The sequence below is a fragment of the Lytechinus variegatus genome, chromosome 8 (assembly GCF_018143015.1).
Source record: "Lytechinus variegatus isolate NC3 chromosome 8, Lvar_3.0, whole genome shotgun sequence".
NCBI classification, from domain to species: domain Eukaryota; kingdom Metazoa; phylum Echinodermata; class Echinoidea; order Temnopleuroida; family Toxopneustidae; genus Lytechinus; species Lytechinus variegatus.
The window spans coordinates 21,365,066-21,376,862 of record NC_054747.1 but is presented as its reverse complement, the minus strand read 5'-3'; the positions used below and the strand labels follow the sequence as shown (position 1 = coordinate 21,376,862).

General features: G+C 36.7%; 1 long non-coding RNA gene across 1 annotated transcript; it reads left to right on the top strand.

The window, feature by feature from the left end:
- The first annotated feature begins 338 nt into the window (after positions 1–338).
- LOC121420755 lies at positions 339–3,516 on the top strand. Its single transcript, XR_005970822.1, has 2 exons — positions 339–784; positions 3,454–3,516. It is a non-coding gene; the product is annotated as an uncharacterized LOC121420755 (long non-coding RNA).
- The last annotated feature ends 8,281 nt before the right edge of the window (positions 3,517–11,797 follow it).

Below are 11,797 nucleotides of genomic sequence, written 5' to 3'. Positions count from 1 at the left end.
AAATGGCCGCCATCTACATTAAACGTATTGTGTACAATGCAAAGTGAGAAACCAATATTCACATAAGTGAGCACCATAAAAGCACGTAATAGTGATCTATGAGTAAAATATTGTCTAAAAGCATAGTTTCTATTAAGATATATCATTTATTCTGCCAGTTAGGTGATAAATACGGTTATTTTCAAGTCAAAATGGCCGCTACAGTCCCTTACGGTATTATACACAATATGAATGGGAACAAATCATTTGAACAGAATTTGGCTTTGCTTGGTCAAATGGTGATGTATGACTGGAATGTTGTCTGAATACATGATGTATAACAAAATATATCATACACTGAAAAGATAACTTTGTCGCAAGGCCAGATTAATTCGTCAATCGGGGTAAAATAATTTGTTTTGCGATATAACTGTGAAATGACAAACTCATGGTAGTAACATAACAAATTGATCGAGCACTATTACAAAGTTTCAACTGGTGTTGACAAAAACAAACTTGCGCATGACTGATTTATTTGCGTGACGACTCTTCACAACCGTATTTGACAAATCCTCTTCGCGGTCAATGTAGAAATGACGAGTTTAAGTCGGCCATAACGAATTATATTACAAATTATTTGCTGAAAAACAAATCAATTTGCCCGGTCAATTTGTTGAGGCAAAATGCATGACAAACTTAGCTCCTGAAGACAGTTCGGGACACCCCGCACATAATCAGCGTCTTCGAATCACTCGCCGGTCGCCGTGATTTTGCTGCGAAGCAAGGCTTGGGTAGATCGTAAAAGGTAAACTTTTATACTAAAAAAATAAATTAAATGATTAATTAATTAATTTGATTGTAGTATATTACTGTGGAGATAACTATTGTATGAAATTCTATAATAGTGAAGTGTTTTTCACCGAAATATTAGTAAATTGAGTATGCATACCTGCATGCTCACGGCTACCTCGAGCGAAGTTCGTGCAGACTTCACTACCGGTACACTACACTCCCGTCTCCACCTACCCGAAAGTATACCGGTACGTGGAGTGTAGTGTACCGGTAGTGAAGTGGAGTGAAACTTGCACGAACTTCGCTCGAGGTAGCACACGGCGGGACGGGCATCCCATGCACAATGACAATACAATGTAGGCCTAAGCTTATAAAATGCGATTGACTCCAACAATGTCGAATGCGTGTACAATGTATACCGTACTGTGTGTGTCATGTGTGTCTTGCCTGGTCTTGACCGAGTGTCCTGTACTCACGTACATGTACGTGTAGACTAAGCTAGTTTCACCAGTCTAGTAATACGAGGTAGGCCAAGGCCTTTTTAGGGCCTAACTTTCGTGTTTTATGTTAAACTTAGACAATCGTTAAGTTTCGAATAAAGTAGGCCTATTATGGGACTAGGCCTATAGTAAATGTAATATCATAGGCTACTTGTTATCAGTCAATATTTGTACTCAAATTCAATAATTTAAAGTAGCAATAAGGAAATACCTGTCTGGACTGCAGACTGTTTGCTACAATCATGTCTCATGACAGTCAGTAGTGTTGGCCCAGGCCTAACTTACTTGCTGACTGCCATATGATTGCCAGGCCTTTTGACATGGCCTTGGCCTACATGTATCTACAAATTGATCCGACTTTGCATATTCCTATGCCCCACCGACGCCATTACCAGTCAGGGAAACTCCCGGTTTTCCGAGATCGTTTGAAATGTCCCTTTTTCGAGATAGTTGCGTTCACTGAAGCGTGAATCACCGCTGAAAACCTTCGCCCTGTGTAGTCTTCTCGGCTGTTTTCAGACCCTTATGTATGTGTGCGAAACACTCGGTAAGAGCGGTGAAAATGTGCATGTGTACGCGTGTATACAACTGTGCATTGTTATCTGTAAAACATGTGCCTCTCTCTCCCCTCTCTCTTTCTCCCCCTCTCATTTATTGTCAAGCATTCAATTTGATTTTCGTTCATCACTTACCCTTAATCCGGACGTTAAATGTGCCGTAATTAGACCATATTTTTGGATCCACCGTCATGTATATCCGTAATATCCAACTTTCATGTTAATTCCTGAGCATTCATCTTCAGCTTATGATCTGCTGCACAATCCATGATCAATACATTATAATATTATTTCCACTATAGTGCCGGCGGAAGTCATGGAAATTATCAAGTCGATATGCAATTTCAAAACATGACAAATACAGGTCTGTACGTCGTATTAAACATGCAATCATTGGCTGGTTGACGAAGCCAATTAACGAATTGGAAAAAAGTATACTGTGTTCACCTTCAAAACAAACATACTGCAAAGTATTGGGGCTCGCGGTCACCAAATAAAGTGCATTATAAAAGTCTGCCTGTCAGCTCGATCCATGTCCAACCCAGATTAAAAGCAATATCATGATGTCATGTCATGTCATTATGATCATGACCATTCTCCATTCGACATGATCCATGCTAGCAGTGAACAGGACTGTGAGATCAATGGTTTAGATTATGAACATTATCGAAAACTGCATGTCCATTTTCCATTTAGCCCATGATAGCACTAACCGCCGGAGAGCTGGTTAGAGGTTATATATATACTGTACCATGGGAACGAATATATTTTCCAAGTCTTTCTTATCAGATATTATGTAATGCCGTACCCAAAATAACTTTCAACATGGTCATGGAAGGTCCATGCATGGTAGTACCATAGCTCTATGCACACTTTGTACACGCAACACACACACACACACCTTCACGTTCGGCTACAACATGCAGCGGAGTATCGCGGCACAAAGGCTGAACGCAGAGACTAACGTCCTCTTACGAGAACTTTTACTTGCATTTTTTCATCATAAATGTGTCTTCTTTCTTCAATAGCATCTAAGCACAACGGTGGCGAATTCTCTTTTTTCGAATATAGATGAGAAATTTAGTATTCTTTAACATATTTGAAAATAAAAATCCGCCACCGTGGTGCTTTTTTATATGAATTTTTTAGTGATGGTATGTCAGAAAACCCCATTCACTTTGTACAGGAGAGCTATTCGGTGAGATCCTAAAAGATTACGTCATGCGACCGCAAATCCCTGTTATTCGAGATTCTGTCGCTCTCACAAAAGCGGGAGTTTCCTTGACTGATTACGGAGGCAATTTACACATAAACTAGCATAGTTCCCTTAGATTTCGATTTGCGACGTTCACTGTCGCGAGCCTCATGAACCCTACCAAAGATGGTAGGGTTTATGATTACAATTTTATAAAATTAATGCCTGAAGTAGTCTAAACAAGATCTTTACAGGAGTGTGTTTGTGGTTATGATAAGCTAGCTGATTTACAGGCTGAAGCTGTATCTTTCTTGTCAGTAAAATTATAAATCCAATCAGCCTGTCACTATAAACACCAATAAGTTAACATGTTCAACAACACCAGCATTAATCTAGTGAACAGGGGTCATGATGTTTTTCATATTTTCAGTTTCTTGCAGAGTTTCGCAGGATTCATGGTGAGGACCTAATCACACTGTTCAACCAAGGACTACAAAGACTGGCAGAACCCCTTTCTGGACTTCACAAAGATAGATGCAAATGAGCCAAGAAAGATGTGACAGTTTACTTCCCGGAAGCTAAGAAGGTATTCTGTTATTCGGATTTTTTAAATTTGTTTGTAACATCACACATTAAAAACCCAAAATGTTATACAATGGAAAAATAATTTGTAACATTATTCTCTTATTACAATGGATAATTATCTCTTCATTCCAGGATGCCACACATGACAAAAGGAAACTGTAAATACACTTTAAGAATTGAAGTTCGAACCCCTTCAGGCAACCAACTTTATGCTGACAAAGGCATGCAACCATTTTACACTCGCACTTGGCCTAGTCATTTGATGTAAATGGATGTGTAATATCAATGTCCAACAATTCATGAGTTTGTCTCTTATGCCTGCCTAAAAAGTGTTTAACTCCTGTCCATCTGTGGTCATTTTTGAAGATAATTCTTCATTGAATTTGGGTTTTTTTCTTTTCTATCTTTCAATAATTTGAGCATTAAGAGACAGCTGTTTGTTATGAAGCATGTTGGTATTTAGATTTAGAATCGTTGGCAGGGCCAGAAATTTGGTGCGAATTGATTCGCTGATTCTTGTAGACAACTTTATGTGTGAATCAAACTTGATTCTTGCAAGCTGGTATCATGAGAATCAAGGCTAAAGGCAAGAAGCTATTCATTAGTTTTGAGCAAAATTACAGCTCAGAACTTCAGTCCCTTCAATTCATTCATGATCTAAAGATTGCGGTGGTAACGTGGTGGTATAATCAATGTTGGATTCCAACTTGAAGATTACAAGCTCCTGTTTTGATTTAAAAACAAGGTGCATTTTTTAAATTATTGACATTTCTTAATCTGATTCCAGAAATTGTCATACAGATTCTACCAACCTTTGTCAAGGAAGACCTGGTGATATATTCATCTCAAGTGATAAGGTATGGTACCGCATAACCAGTTAGAAGTATTTTACAACATTGACATAGACTAGATTATAAGTTTCATAAAGCCAAAACCTAAGAATCATATTTTAGCATTCTTTTGTACTCCGCTCTACAACTTTAGACTAATGAGCCAACTGGTGGGTTGTGTTTATGACAAAATACACTGGTATCATGTGATCAGGTACTTAAGATTTACATGCATGTTATGTGTGATGTGTGATAACACAACATTCCAGTCAGCCCACTAGCATGCAGTTGCAAATTACAGCACCAAACAAAGCTGAATACATTCTGAGTGGTGGAATTTTGTTAGTTTTGCATTTTATCAGAGTGATTTATTTGCCAAAAATATTGTTACATCTTATTAATGTTTGAATAATAATTGAAAGAGAAATATTTCAATCCAAGTAGGGTGAAAAATATTGTGTGTTGCTTGCTGAGAAATCTTAACGTTTTTGACTCCGCCTGCCCAACCATTGTCCCATAATGGTGGGCCAAGTTTCTTAAAAAAACATATTTCTTGTTGAGAAGCTAAACCACATGCATTGAATAAGAAACCCTTGTTATTGTTTTTCATTGACAGGTTGATACGAAGCCCACCTACATACGTGTATCCTGCAATCAAGAGGAATCATATGAGCTTGTTCTGTAGGAGCAAAGAGTCTGTCAAGTCCAGGATAAAGTGCATGCATTGGCTTGTTAAGTAGCTGGTTTTTATTTTTCATTCAGCCTATGGTTATGAGCCATCAGTCATGAAAATTCGTGACTTTTGCCAACTTGGAATTCGACAGGTGAAAGATGCATGTCCTGTTGATAAATCTGCTATCAACCTTCCGAACAAGTTGAAGAAAAAAGTGCCCCCCAAACAAGGGGAGTAACTGAAGTCCGGCTGAAGTCATGGAACAGCTGTTTTTAAGTCACACAGCATGTCCTTTAGGTTAAAATTGTTACAAGTTTAAAGATTGTAAGTACATGTATGTGCAGTTGTATTGATAAATTGTGATTTTTTTTAAAGAGATTTGAAAAAGAAAGTTAAAGTCACATTCAGAGCACAGTAGATGAAGGTGGCTCACACACTTGATGAAGCATATTCTATGGAAGCTTAAAAGTGCCACCGAGATGTTGAGATAATTATCTTGGGAAGTCGACATCATGGTGGCAAAAGATCAGCAGACAAGATCCCGGATCTCATCATGTCGACATCTTTTAGAAGAGATGACAAGATCCCAGATCTCGTCATGTCGACATCTTGTAGAAGAGATGATCAGATGACAAGATCCCGGATCTCATCATGTCGACATCTTGTAGAAGAGATGATCAGATGACAAGATCTTCTATCTCGTCATGTCTACATCCAGTGGAAGAGATGATTAGGTGTCATGATCTCGTAACTCGTCATATCTACATCTTTTAGAAGAGATGATCAGATGACATGATCATGAATCGAAGATCTTGTCATCTGATCATCTCTTCTAAAAGATGTCGACATGACGAGATCCGGGATCTTGTCATCTGATCATCTCTTCTACAAGATGTCGACATGACGAGATCCGGGATCTTGTCATCTGATCATCTCTTCTAAAAGATGTCAACATGATGAGAACCTGGATCTCGTCATCTGATCTTTTGCTATCATGATGTCGACTTCCCAAGATAATTATCTCAACAGCTCGGTGGCACTTTTAAGCTTCCATTCACACTTCATTTACTCACAGGAAAATCTGAATATCTCAAGAGCTCCATTCCTGAGAAAACATAGTGCAAGGTCTTGTATCTTCTTTAGAATATGTGGGAACTTCTGTACACATAATCAATGTTGACTCTCAAATCTCCTGTACAGAGAATCCTTGTACAATTGCTGAGGTTGGCCTGATGGACGATGCCAAAGTGTAGCTTGCGAGCTTTTGAATATATTGTGAGGTAGCCTCACCAACTGCATAAGGATTCTCTCATATCAACCTGTATCGGTTTAAGAACTGCCTTGTTTATGTTATTGCAACAGCTGAATGCAAAATTGTTTTTGAAAATATGCTTGTAAAAAAGAAAAGAAAAAATAGTATTGTGAACAAAAAGACAATATTTTAAAACTTGATTGGCCATTAGTTTTGGTCTCGACGTAAATGTGTTTTCTACAAAGTGCAGTAGTTGTACATACCTGCCAACTATTCAGATTTTTGAGCTTTCAAACTAAAAATTCTGGATAGTTCAGATTTTTGAAATTCTTCATGATGGTTAATTCAATCTTAAAGTTCAAAGATTTTATATATAAATTAATTGGAAAAAATCATCCATCTTTTCAATTTGGCGATTTTATACTATCAATGTTGGCAGTTTTGGACTGGCATTGTGTATAGCTAAAATGTTTTGCTCTCTGAATGTGAAATGGTAAGTGGCAAGTGGGCTCTCAATTTCTTGAGTAAATCATGGAAAAAAAAGTGAGAACCCTCTTTCAAGGAAGGAAGAACAAAAACAGTAAATACAGTTCCAAAAAGACTAAAACACTAAAGAGGAATTTTCATTCTTTAATGGGTTTGGATCAGGGAAATTTCTTTTCTTTTTTTTAAAGTTGTCCAACATTTTATTATTCTTTTGGAATGATTTTCAGCTCTTAATGGAATGTATTTTGATTCGTCAGGTTTGTAATAAATCATCAAATTTGTTGTTTTTGTTTGACAAAAATTAAATGGTTTTGTCAAGCAAAAACAACAAATTTGATATTAAATTTGATGCAATTGTTGCATGGTACTGGTAACTGCATTTGATGTCAGGAAGTTAATGCCAGGGGCATATGCAGGATTTTTTTTTTTGGGGGGGGGGTGGAGAAGTTTTGGAAAGTGGACTTTTTGCTAAATTTTCCTGAAATATACATTTATTTTTAATCATCGACCAAAAAAAGCTAAGGGGGGCGGCAATTTGACAACCCAATTTTCTTTTTTTAAACGTAAAAAAGGCGATTTATTAACGCAGATGCACAAAAGTAGACCTTTCGCATTTTGTGAACGCAAACCCGCACCCCCTGCAATGCATATGCCCCAGGTTAATGCAAAGTATTTTGACATTTTTAGTGAGTTTAATGTAGGCCCTAATTGTTCTAACTGAATTTGTTGCAATTGTTATACAGTAGTGGTAACTGAAAAGAATTTGTTGTCAGGACGAAGATTGCTTGTTGCTCTTAAGAATATATCAAGGAGTTCCAGCTAATCTCCTTCGCAGCCTGCTTAACACTCATACTGTGACAGCAGTAGTCTCAGTATGAGACTGCGAAGGAGATTTGCTAAAACTCTATCTTTATTTAAATGCAGAGTATTTTGACATTGCTAGAGAATTTAATGTAGGCCCTAATTGTTGTAACTGAATTTGTTGCGATTGTTATATACAGTAGTGGTAACTAATAAAAATAATTTGTTGTTGGAATGAAGATTGTTTGTTGCTCTTAAGGATATATAGGAGTTTTGGTTTATCTCCTTTGCAGCCTGCTTGAAAATCATACTGTGACGGTAGAAATCTCAATCAGGCTGCTAAGGAGAAAAGCCAAAACTTCTCTATATCCCTAATGCAGAGTATATTGACATTGTAGTGAATTTGATGTAGGCTAGGTTTGTAACCGAATTTGTTGCAATGGTTATAAAGATTTTTTTGTCAGAATGAAGATTGTTGCTCTTATAGGAGTTATAGCTAATCTCCTTCGCAGTCTGCTTGACACTCATACTGTGATTGCAGAATTATCAGTCAGACTGCAAAGGAGATTAACATCCTTAATGCAGAGTATTTTGACTTTGCAGTGAATTTTAGTAAATATTTTATAAAATGTTACTTGCTGGCAAGTGTTGACTGGATTTGATGTATTTTGAATTTGTTTCCTCAGGAATTTCGAGGTTCTATTAAAACTTACAAAAATATTAACTATATCTGTATTTGTTTGTTTGTTTGTTTCTGACTATTACATGACAAATTAACGTCAAAATGCATTACAAATTTATGAATGAAAAAAACAAATTAAAAATTGAGATTGAGGAATTAAAATGTTGCAATGACAAACTTTGAAAAAGGTTTGTCAAATTAGACCACTTTTCATGACAAATTAAAATTCGTCATGTTATGGTGCATGACAAATCTATAATGACAAATCTTTGGCATGACAAATTTATTAATTTGTTAAATTAAACCACAGAATTGACAAATTTATATTTGTCAATTGACAAAGTTATCTTTTCAGTGTATCTTAAGTAATTTAGGTGATAAATACTGTATTTCAACATTCAAAATGGCTGTCATATGCTCTTTTTGTGAACATCAGTCTCCACCCAAATTGTATATTATACGATAAGTGCCTATGGTGGCCTTTTTCAATTTAAAAATGCAGCATTTATCACCTTAATCATGTTAATTACACAACATTATGATATATCTAGTTAGAAACCATGGTTTTAGACAATAATTCACCTTTACATCGCAGTTCACAATGATATGCAATATTTAGAGTCATGCAAAGCCAAATTCTGTCAAAATTATATGTCCCATGTTACAATGTAATAATACTTTTAGGACCTATGCCAGCCATTTTGGATTTAAAAGTACAGCATTTATTACCTCCACCATGTCCACTACCAATATGTGATGTATTTAATTAGAAATAACGTTTAAGACAATATCTTTACCCGTACGTCACAGTTATATGCATTATATGATTCACACTCTTGTGAAAATTAGTTTCCCTTCGCATGTTACATATTTTAGTTGGGCTTGTAGAGGTTATTTTGAATGTCAAAATACAGTATTTATCAACTATTTGAAAGAAGAAATGCGATGATTAAAAAAAAATGTTTTCAAATAACGTTTTACTCATACAACAAGATTATATGGATGTCATAGTCAAGCAAAATAAATTTTGAATTTCATGTTACAGTATTTATCTCATGCAAGACAAAAGAAATGATATAAAACATGTTGTCAGACAACATTTTACTCATAGATCAAAATTACATGCATTTTATGTTTCTTACTCGTGTGAAAATTAGTTTCTCTATTCGCATTGTCCATGATGAGTATAGGGGCTATGGCGGCCATTTTGAATTTCAAAATACTGCATTCACCACATAAATGGCATATTTACAATTATGTTTTTAGTCAGTATTCCACTCGTTTATCTTAATATTATGCATTTAAATGCTCAATCTTCTCATTTTGTTTTGGCCCCGGCCATTGCCATTGTAAATAATACTCTTTGGGCCAGTGGCGGCTATTTTAAATATCGAAATACAGAAATGTTCCCATATTTGACATAATAAACAATATATCTCATTAGTAATGATGATTTGCATATATTACTTCGTTCATACATCGCGATTTTTGCAGTTTAGTGCTCATTTTTGTGAAAATTAGTTTTCCCTATTCATATTGTACATAATAGTGTATACAATGGCCTATGGCGGCCATTTTGAATATCAGGAAGATAAATATCTTGTCAAAAATTAATATTAAGATTGTATTTCACTCCTGCCACACAATTTCATGCATTTCACAGCCAATGTGCGGACATTTTTATGAGTTTCATGGGTAATTTGCATGTTTTGGCGGCCATATTGGATTTTGCCAATTTGCGGAAAATGCTCAAGGTTACACGAGTGGCATCATCCATATTCATAATCAGCACCCTCGAATTGAAAAGAAACCATTAAAAAATATTGTATATATATAAAAACAAGGCTTGGTCAATTTTCTATGGGGCCTATCCTGGACGAAGTTACTGAAGGCGGTATATTAGTTTGTCAGAAATCTGTGTTCAGCAAATGCGTGGGATATCGGCCCTAAGAAGTTTTTAAAGTGACCCCTCTAGGCCCTAATTATTTTCGCAAAGTACTTATTTCATGAATGGTCCACCCCTCCCCCCCCCCCCACACACACACACATTTTCCAAAATCCGTTCAGTGGCCCTGCATGTCGGCAAACCTTTTTCTTGGTTTACATTACATCGTTATGGATGTGTCAGTGTAGCATAATTTGGATTATGCACGTGTGTGGATGTATGTGTGTAAAAGGAGGGTGACGATTAGGGTGTGTGGGCGTAAGCGACAGAAAATTTGTATGTGAGCCTGGCGGTGTGTATGTGTATTATGCATATGGATGAGCGATTAGCTTTTCCAACCGTGGACGTAAACATTACTAACGAACCGGAGAGGTTTTGTGAAACATGACTGTATATGTATTGTGAATGTGTGCAAGTGCGTGTCTGGCTGACAATTGATAGCTGAGTGCAAAGGACGTCGATCATCTTCGTTATGAAGATGGCGGCAAGTAGAAAAAACTATCAAATAGCACCAGATCCGAGCGTAGAGAACCTTTCCCATGGACCCGTGGGTTAAAATGGCACTTTTAAAACATTGATAAAAAAAATAATAAAACAATAACAAGTTTCGAATATTTACTATCAATGGATTAGATTGCATTCCATATCTCACCATAAAAGGGTATCTCGACCAGCTCATTAAAAAAAATTCATTCAGCATTTATGATGGCATGTCCCGACAGGGTCAAATTCATCACCCAATACACAGAAAGATCACTAATCCTTCCGCGAGGCATAAAGATTCAAAAGTTAAGCGATTGTCCTTCCTATGCAAGCTTAAAAGTGCCACCGAGATGTTGAGATAATTATCTCGGGAAGTCGACATCTTGATAGCAAAGGATAAGATGACGAGATCCCAGATCTCATCATGTCGACATCTTTAAGAAGAGATGATGAGATGACAAGATCCTGGATCTCATCATGTCAACATCTTTAAGAAGAGATGATGAGATGACAAGATCCCGGATCTCATCATGTTGACATATTGTAGAAGAGATGATGAGATGACAAGATCCCGGATCTCATCATGTCAACATCTTTTGGAAGAGATGATGAGATGACAAGATCCCGGATCTCATCATGTCAACATCGTGTAGAAGAGATGATGAGATGACAAGATCCAGGATCTCATCATGTCAACATCTTGTAGTAGAGATGATGAGATGACAAGATCTCGGATCTCGTCATGTCGACATCTTTTAGAAGAAATGGTCAGATGACAAGATCTTCGATCCATGATCATGTCATCTCATCATCTCTTCTTAAAGATGTTGACATGATGAGATCCAGGATCTTGTCATCTCACCATCTCTTCTTAAAGATGTTGCCATGATGAGAGGGGATCTTGTCATCTCATCATCTCTTCTAAAAGATGTCAACATGATGAGATCCAGGATCTTGTCATCTCATCATCTCTTCTACACGATGTTGACATGATGAGATCCAGGATCTTGTCATCTCATCATCTCTTCTTAAAGATG